Source organism: Castor canadensis, chromosome 13, assembly GCF_047511655.1.
Source record: "Castor canadensis chromosome 13, mCasCan1.hap1v2, whole genome shotgun sequence".
NCBI classification, from domain to species: domain Eukaryota; kingdom Metazoa; phylum Chordata; class Mammalia; order Rodentia; family Castoridae; genus Castor; species Castor canadensis.
This window is the reverse complement of record NC_133398.1, coordinates 65,038,921-65,048,601: the sequence shown is the minus strand read 5'-3', so window position 1 is coordinate 65,048,601 and position 9,681 is coordinate 65,038,921. Positions and strand designations below refer to the sequence as shown.

The window sequence follows — 9,681 nt, the reverse complement described above, 5'->3', positions numbered from 1 at the left end:
AAGGAAATGACAAACAGCCACCTCACCAGAGCTGGGCAGCTTATCTTCCTAATTACCACTTATCTCCTCTAGCAATCATTAACTCCACTCTGGAAAAACTTTCCCACCCAGGATCCCACAATAAATCTTTGCTAAACTCTTAATCTCAAAAAAAAAAAAAATTTCCCACCCAGAAATATTTCCCCTCCAGACTGCTCCTCTGTATCTACTCCAAGTCTGAAAGCAGCAGTGGGGTCCAGCTCTCTTGCTTAGGAACCCTCCACAGGGCTCTGTCCAGAATAATAAACCCTGTGCTGGTGTTTGAGCCATCTTCCTGCCTCTTCCATGCCTCTTTCACTCTAACAGATGATGTCGAAACCCTGGATGGGAGTATAGGTTCAACTCCCAGCTCTCCACTGTCACAACCTGAAAAGCAGTGGGTAGCAAGAGCTCTTCCCAAGTTCACTCTCGGACCTTAAGCAGAGGCTGGAGTCTTCCTCCCCCATCCCTACTGCCTCTCCCCCTTTTTTGCTGCTCTCCCACCCTTTTCTTTCTTTCCTTTCTTTAATGGCTCCACCAGGAACCATCTCCCTCTTGCTGGACTTCCACCCAACACCAGCCTTCAAATTTTGGTGAGTTTTCCCCACCATTTGGATTTCTCTCTGCTCTCTTACTGTGTATGTCCTACTGTGGACTACAACGAAGCCCCAGCCGGGTAAGAGACTCTCTCCGTCCACCAACTGGGTGGATTCACCTATTTTCTGGGGACCTCTAGAAAGTATCCAAGTGCACACATATATAGGTTATCAGATGGCAGTGGGGATGCTCCTGCCCTCTGATATGCCTGTCCTATCAGATAAGGTCACAGTGGGGTCTACTCACCACCTCTCAGTCTCAGCCTAGGTCCCTCAGGAATCATTTTGGTTCTGGACCATAGGTCCCATGGGAATTGTCTCAATTTTGGATCCTCAGTCTCACTGGAACCTTCTCAATTTTGGACCCTTAGTCTCCAACCTACAAAAATATGTCAAAAATCATCCAAACCCCCAAGGGACAGTCCACTGGGATGTCTCCTCCAAAACCTTCAGAATCTGGGACTCACAAAGACTATTAAACCCAAACAACTAATGTACTATTGCAAAACAATTTAGCCCCAATATAAATTGAACAATAATAATCATTGGCCTAAATGGGGCACTTTTGATATCCAACTTCAGCATGATCTCAAAAATATTCTCCAACTGCCTGGCAGATGGTCCCACGTCCCATACATATAGGCTTTTGCTATCTCCACTCAAACCTTCCCTCTGTCAGTCTTGTAATTCCTTCCAGATGAAAAACCCTCCAAAACTGTGTCTTCCTTACTCTCCAAAGGTGCATCATCTCCTTTAACCAATTCTTGCCCCAAAAAGTCTTTCACAAATTTGACCCAGGCTCTTCTTTGCCCAACCCCTGACCTGCTCCACCTTCCCCAGAAGAGACCCCCTCTGCCCCTCCACCCTATCCCCAGATCCCACCATCTCTTCCATTGCCCCCACACATGCAAATCCTGTTCCCTGTACCCTCCTCTACCCTCCTTCTCTTCAGACCCAGCCACTGTCCTCCCATCCACAAGGTGGCAGGAGTGGAGGGCCTCATCCACGTTCATATTGCTTTCTCCTTCTCTGATCTATCACAAATTAAAAAGCACTTCATTTCCTTTGTGTCACATCCCACTACCTATAGAAAAGAATTTCCTTACATCACCCAGTCACATAATCTAACCTGGCAAGACATACATGTTATCCTCTCCGCTATGCCCACCCCTTTTCAAATTCAGCACAATCTCAAAAACTTCCAATGATATGAGACATGGTCTGAGGTCTCCCTATATCTAGGCCTCTGCTTATCTCTGCTCTAGATCTCTGTTCTCCTCCTAAATGAAAAATCCTCACACACCCACTCCCAGGTTTCTCTGTCTTTCATTTAAAGAAACCCTCCTCCTTCTTTGAGCTCCATATCATCCTTTCCTCTTCCTTAATCTCATAAGATATAAAAAGTGTTTAACTTTCAAACTCTTCTCTCTAAATCTCTTCTCTCTAAATCAGCCATGATGGAGGTTACTTTCACCTGTCCTACTCCATAGCCTGCTCCTATCTCCTCTCCTAGACTGGCTTCCAAATGAGGATAACAGAGACAGAAATGGACAAAAAAATAAAATAAAAGAAAGAAAAGTTATGCTTGAGTCACACTGTCAAGTTCCTCAGCCTCCTAAGTGACTCACACAGTCCCAGGACTACAAACAATCAATTAAAACACTAAACAACATACATATTGCTGAGGATTGGAGCTGCTTTTTTCCTGAACTCCTGAATTTTTTCCCACCTAAAACTAAGCCTCTAAGTCTAAACCCTCTACTAACAGTTTTCTCCTTTAAGTCTTGCTTTTGAGATGGGCTGTTATCCCATTGCTAACATGTCAAGACCAAGAGCAGGATCAGGTCATATCCAAGTTGCTACAGGTAGTGACCTGGGCTGACCCATTTGCTCTCCTGGCCAAAGTACCATGCAGTCGGGATTATGAACCCACATCCTCAGCCTCATGTACTCACAGGTTGAGGGAACAAAGACAAAATTTCTATTCTCTGTCCAAGCTTTTCTTTATCTCCTATAAATCTCCCATGTATCTAAAATTAAACTCTCAATTTTCCAGATTATGGCATTAGATAAAAGGCAAAAGAGTAGCCTTCTTCAGTTCTGCTATGGATTCAATAGGACATTTAGATTTTTTATTAGGCCGCTTGCCAAAAATTACATCTTAAGGGGCTAATTTATTCTACCTTTTCCATGCTTCCTAAAATAGTCAGATATCAACAGATTCAATGGAGACATAATCAATCCTTTTTACCACAACAGTCTGCCCCTTTTCCCTGCCAATCATACAAATTCTAATTAAAAACAAATTCTTGATATAAAATGATAAGGTGGACTCACGTGTCCTATATCTTTTGTCTGGACAAGGATATAGGATGCCAACTCTACACTCAAGGCTAGGCTCCCTAAATTTAATAACAAAGCTACTGTAGCCCAATGTAAACTATTATTAGAAATTATTAAAAACACCCTCTAGAGGTAAATCTAAAGCCTTCAGTATCTAAGAGTACACTGGGAATTAATGTAATTGTCTTGTGCATCATTGTGTAAATTCTGTGTATGTCTATTGTCTGATTATCTTATTAGAGACAAAAAAAGACTAACGGCTATGGCAACAATCTTATTGGAAACTAAGACTGACTCAAAACACTTTTCTAGCATTGACTCTTGCTTCAGCTATCAAGCCTCCCAATGTTGGGAACCAAAAGCCACAGTCTGACAAGGTCACTGTGGCTTAGCAGCATTCTGACAAGGTCAGAATCTACAGGTGCACCATGTCTCTATCATGGTGGGAAGGAATGCTAAATGGTTTCCCTTGACTGAAAGAAATTTATACTTAGTCAAGGACACTGGAAATAAAAATACAGGATCGCAAAAACAGAAAAGTTGTAACTAGGTCAGAGTGTTTTTGATGTTTAAGTCTCTTCCTCTTTTGTATAAAGCTGGCTGAGAAAAATAAAATTTTGCCAGTTGGTCATGAGCCTTCTGGCCCTCTCGATATGTGTTTTGTCATTCCCTTCCTGGGTGAGTGAGACCCTTTGTGTGTCCTGTCTTGTTCATTCCTTCCCTGAGCCGTTTTGGTTCAAGGACCTCTGTGATCCCAGCAGGTGGTGCCCAAACAGGGACCCGAACAAAGGCTTAAGTTAAGGAAGGCTCCAGAGGTGCACACAAACATAATTTTAGGTTCAGCTCAAGGATATGGAGCAACATCAAAAGAGAAATGGGTCAACAAGTAAGTAAGGAGCAGGTTCTCTTTACAGAAATTTGTAAAATGTTGTGTAATAGAGGTTGTAAAGTATCTTAAAGTCAGCTTAAACATTTTTTGTCTTATGTCCAAGAGTGCACTCAAAATTGTTATAATTGTTTTGTGTTTCATTGTGTAAGTTTTGTGTATGTCTATGATATGATTAATTTATTAGAGACAAAAAATCTAATAGCTATGATAACAGTCTTATTAAAAACTGGGACTGACTCAAAACACAATTCCTAAAATTGACTCTTATTTCAGATATCAATCCACCCAAAATGAATCCTAAAAAAAATAGAATGGGAAACTTCTGAATCTACTCCTAAAAGTTTTCAAAACTATCAATGTACTTGTGGCCACTTAATTTTTCATGTTCTTGAGCACTTGAATCTATTTATGCTTAAATTGACATTTGTGGTATGCCTAACTTAAAACTTTTTTACATACGCATATAGTTAAACATCTTTAGGATAATTCTTATTATAAAATTAATGTAAGGAAATGCAAGGCTTCTGTTCTCTTCTCTCCCCCACCTCTTCTGCTGCTACTTTTGAGAAAAACCAGTTTTTTAAAGGTTATATCAATCAGGTCTAACTAAATTATAAGGCATTATTTTATGGACAGTAACCTCAGTCTCTTTCATTTCATCATAAGTAATTTACATTCAATTCCTTTATTATTATATCTATTATATTTATATTATAAATATATATTATATATAAAATATATATATATAAAATGTTTATTATTATATTTATTAACAAATGGTGTCTTTATAGGTTACTTATTGTATAAAAACAGTTTAAAATTGTCTTTCTATATGGGTCTATATAATAAAAATAAGGCTAATTTTAAAAAATTTTATTTAAATTTAAATGTAAAATTTTTATAAAAGTTACAGCCCTCATCTTTTTGGACAAGCCCTAATCAGAGGCTTATTAGATTGACAGTACCCAGATTCCACCTTTTTTCAATATGTTAATGGTTTACTTCTGTGCAGAGCCACAGAGCCCCTAATCTGCAGGGTGATTGAGCCCTTTTAAACTTTCTGGCCGCCCAGGGATACAGAGTCTCTTAAAAAAGAAAAAAGAAAAAGCTCAACTATCCCTCCTACAGGTCACCTACCTATGTGTGGGCATAAAGGGACAGGATCACTCTCTGAGTCATGGGGAAATCCACCCAATCTTCCATTTCCCACTCCCCTATAACATAAGGCAGTTTAGAGCTTTCTTGGGAGTTACAGGATTTTACAAAATTTGGATCCCTAGATATGTAGCCCTTGCCAGACCATTTTATATGCTCCTGCTAATACTCCTATTTGGGCCTTGTATAATAAATGCTGTCTCCAGATTCATATCTCAACAGGTCCAACAAATCAAACTCCAGCTCTTGGTCAAGAAATACTCACCTCTGCCTACATATGAGCCCTCCATCCCATTCTATCAGGGACCCCTAGAGACTATATGGGTCAACCCCTGAGATAAGTACCTCCTCCCCTATCCTCCTGCCGCCCCATTGTCAGCACGAAGCAGCTAGATGAGTCATTGCCCCTCTCCCTAACAGCAGTTGGGTGCTTGTCACAGAGCAGGGAATTATTGGGTCTGATGACCTAAGGCAGATAAATGGGTATCCTATCCCCCCTAGAGAGCCATATCATTCCTACATCCTGAGGAGTTATAGGCCTACATTCCTACACCCTGAGAGGGAGTTATAAACTACATTTCTGCATCTTAAAGAAAGATACAGGGTCTAATAGCTCTGCCACAGGGCTGATGAGCAAAATGCTCTCTGGATTGTTTCCCTTCCCCCAATAAAAGTACACACCACATCAGTTCACCCAAGAAAGCCTGTAAATCCATGGCCAATAAAATCAAACCCACCTAACTCAGAGCTGGGCCATCCATTAAAAACCCCAGCCTTCACCTGAGCAGGAGCTACAGATTTCCAGGCTCTGCTACTCTTTTCTAGCTGTAGCCTTTCCTTTCTCTCTTATAAATCCTACTTTATATATACATTTAAAAAAACTGGGCATTATTAAGGTGTCATGCATCTTTCCAATGGATATGTGTTACTTCCAAACCTTACAATGATTTTCATTTGGATTAAAAATGCATCAGGCATCATCTACAGGGAGTTTGGTCCGATACAGATTTAAGCATAGATTTGATGGCTTTGCATAAAAAAATCTTGGATATCCAAAATAGCAAACTGCCTATTATCCATCCAGAGATAGTAGCAAATAGAGTGCAAGATGCATTAAAAGGTTTCAACCCCTTTAACATATTAAGACACTCATTTTGGATTATGGTTGGAATGGCTTTTCTAATTTTGCTTATTCTGTGTTTATTTCCAGTCATCTGCCAAACTGGCATGTACCAGCTCTTCAAACTAAAAGTGGACCTTCACCACATTCAATTAAAAAAATATAAAAGAGAGGAGATGTTGGGAACCAAAAGCCACAGTCTGACCAGGTCACTGTGGTTTAGCAGCATTCCAACAAGGTTGGAATCTGCAGGTGCACCATGTCTTTATCACAGTGGGAAGAAATGCTAAAAGGTTTCCCTTGACTGAAAAGAAGTTTATACTTAGTCAAGGATACTGGCAGTAACAATAAAGGATGGCAAAAACAGAAAAGTTGTAACTAGGTCAGAGTGTTTTTGATGTTTAAGTCTCCTTCCTCTTTTGTATAAAGCTGGCTGAGAAAAATAAAATTTTGCCAGTTGGTCATCAGCCTTTTGGCTCCCTCAATATGTGTTTTGTCATTCCCTTCCTGAGTGAGTGAGTCCTTTCATATGTCCTGTCTTGTTCATTCTTTCCCTGAGCCCTTTCGGGTCAAGGACATCTGCAATCCCAGCAGGTGGCACCTGAACAGGAAAAACAAGATTAAAAATGGATGCCAACCTAAGGACCACCTCGTCTAAACTTCTCAGTTGTTTATAATTTGGCCAAATGGGTCTCACTGGCAATGACTCCCACCTAAACAGCCTGTTGCTTCCCCTCCAGCATGAGACCTGACCAGAAAATCTGGGAAAACATGATCAAAAAATCTGGGAAAAACTGGTATTCTTGGCAACAAAGGACATTCATTAACCACCAGAATGGTTAATTGGCAAAATCTTCAGAGGAGACTGTTTAGAGACAAACAGTTTGGAGATGGGGTGGGAGGAAGCTGTTACAATCCAATGGAGTCACCTGTGCCAGACCTTACAAAATTCACTAAAGCCAAGAAGTTTCTTAAGAAGTGTCCTTATGCATGGTTATTAGACTTCCAGGCCCTTGGCGGGCACCTCTGACAAAAGGCAAACTCATATTTCTGGCTAAGGCCTTCTACTTAAGTAAAAACAAAAATGACTATTTTTGCAGGGTCCAAACATATCTTGTCTATGCTCATGGATTTATTTTTAAATGGGTTCCCCTACACAGTCTATTTAACTAGGAGTCTTCTGACTTTTACTTACTCTGTAATTTACTTTATAAAGGTGTTTCTAGTTTTAGGCTTAAATAACAAGTACTTTTGATTTAGCAGTCAGTTATTTGTCCCCTTCTCCTGTATTTATCACTGGCCAAAACCCCTAATTCCCCAGAAACTTAAATTGTTTTGCTAAAAAGCACTCCCTACTTGGGACTACAGATTAATTAAAAACAAGAAAAACACGGCATCTCCATTTTGTCTATTGTCCTTTGCGCCGAGCCATTCTCTCCTACAGCCACCTTGGAATCAATAAAGGTCAGGAATGACTGATAACATCTTTATGACAAGGGATTAAAACTACCCCCAGCAATAGACTCTGCTTAGGATGGAGCACCCTCCAGAAAACAACTCCAGAGCCTCTCCCCAAAGACAAAAACCATGTCTCACTTTATCACCCAAAGGCTACATTCCTTTATACAGCCCACCACTCAAACCCATGTTGCTTCTATAGGGAAATTCTGCTGGGACCCCTTATTTTTTCCTCATTGTAACCTTGTCTTTTTCAAACACTTTCTGGTTTGTTTCCCAGAGACTCTAGGCCTTTGTCCAGGACACTACCAGTAAGCAGATCAATTCAGTTCTGTTCCTCCAACATGCCTGCTACAGTTGCCTAAAGCAAGAAGACCCTGCCAAATAGCTCCCTTTAGAGACCTCGACACCACCAGTCAGCAGGAAGTAGATAAGAGGAACATCAGCACCCTATTCCTATACCTATCTATCTATCTATCTATCTATCTATCTATATATAGGAATATATATATATAGGATATATATATAGGAATATATAGGATATATATATATATAAGGCAGGAATGTTAGGGTGAACAGAAAGAAGCCATGTCACCACCCACTGGAAGGATCATACCTAGCCTCAAGGAAATGATAAACTGCCACCTCACTGGGTCGCAGCTGAGCAACTTATCTACCTAATTACCTCTTATCTCCTCTAGCTTACCCTAGCAATCGTTCACTCTGAAAACATCTTTCTGCCCAGCAATATTTCCCCTCCAGACTGCTCCCCTGTATCTACTCCAAGTCTATAAGCAGCGGTGGGCTCCAGCTCTCTTACTGGGGAACCCCTCCATAGGGCTCCTTCCTGAATAATAAACCCTGTGCTGCATTTGAATTTTCTTTCTGCTTCTTCCATGCCTCTTTCAATCTAACACCTAGAAATCCCTAGGTGTTAAAATATGTTAAAAACACATTTTTAACATGTTAGCCTAATAGCATCTAAATATAATTGAGGCAGGCAAAATTAGGAACTCATAGAAAAAAAAATTACATCTTATATTAACCATGCTTTGGCTCAGGAATCACCCTCACCTCGCTGGGAACTGCCCATGCCCCTCCCCAATCATTGATTATTGGATGGAAATCTCCTTGCACTCCCCTTCCCATAGGTTATTGTAGGTTTTCAAAGCATCTGAAGAGGAGAAATTCTCTCAGCTTCCAGCTTCCACCTGGGCCCACCATGCTCCCCTTTGTGTTTTCCCTTCCTAATTTTTAATAAACTCCATTTACACCCATGTGTCCTGTGATACATTCTTCCCTGCTGGATACAAAGAATTTGGAAATCTTCTGATCAGAGACTGAACCAGTGCCATTAACATAATTATCTTTATTTTTCTCCATAACAAGCTCTAATGAAATAATATAAATGCTTGGTACATCTCTTGGTCCTTATTTTTTCAACATACCACTTTCTTTGTGATTTTCCTATTATTATTTAGGGTATTTATCTTATTGAAAAACTGTCAAACAGCTCTTGTAGAGGAAAGCTAATGAGGCCAAAGGTTCCAGATCCAAATACCATACAGACCACACAGCTTCTCTTTCCCCATGGATACAAACTATTTTTACTCACAACACTTCTTGAGACCAAATATGTGGGTTGTTTGGTTTTTGCTTTTTCCTCACACCAACAAATTCTCCCACTCTCCAGATATCAAGTATGTGCACTACAATTCAATTCTGACACTAATTACCTGCAGTTAGTATCAGACTTGACAAGTTTAAGGACTCCATCCTGCAAAAAATGCCCTCATTTCACATGCTAGTCATACTAATAATTCTGATTGACCAATTGTTAATTTTAGGGATTCCCACAATCCACTCTCAGGTTTGATAACTTACCAAAAGGATTCACAGAAATCAGGAAAAACACTCTTACTATTGAGGCAGGTTAGGATTAGGGAAAGTTTGGGACTGAGACGCCTCCCTGGCACACTTTAAGAGCTCCATTGTAATTACAATAAGTTAGAAAGAATGGGAACTTCCTCCCTCATGGGTGGGCACCTGAGAATTATCATAGGTACATACAGGAGTCACACCCAGCTCCTCCCCCTTGCTCA

At 40.3% G+C, this 9,681-nt stretch overlaps 1 long non-coding RNA gene across 2 annotated transcripts; it reads left to right on the top strand.

Moving 5' to 3' along the window:
* Positions 1 to 3,552: 3,552 nt before the first annotated feature.
* LOC141415653 (uncharacterized) lies at positions 3,553 to 6,606 on the top strand. 2 transcript variants are annotated; one of them, XR_012440638.1, is made up of 3 exons: positions 3,553 to 3,635; positions 3,716 to 3,843; positions 6,212 to 6,606. It is a non-coding gene; the product is annotated as an uncharacterized lncRNA (long non-coding RNA). The 2 variants fall into 2 exon arrangements; XR_012440637.1 differs by having other exon boundaries at positions 3,593 to 3,843.
* Positions 6,607 to 9,681: the final 3,075 nt, after the last annotated feature.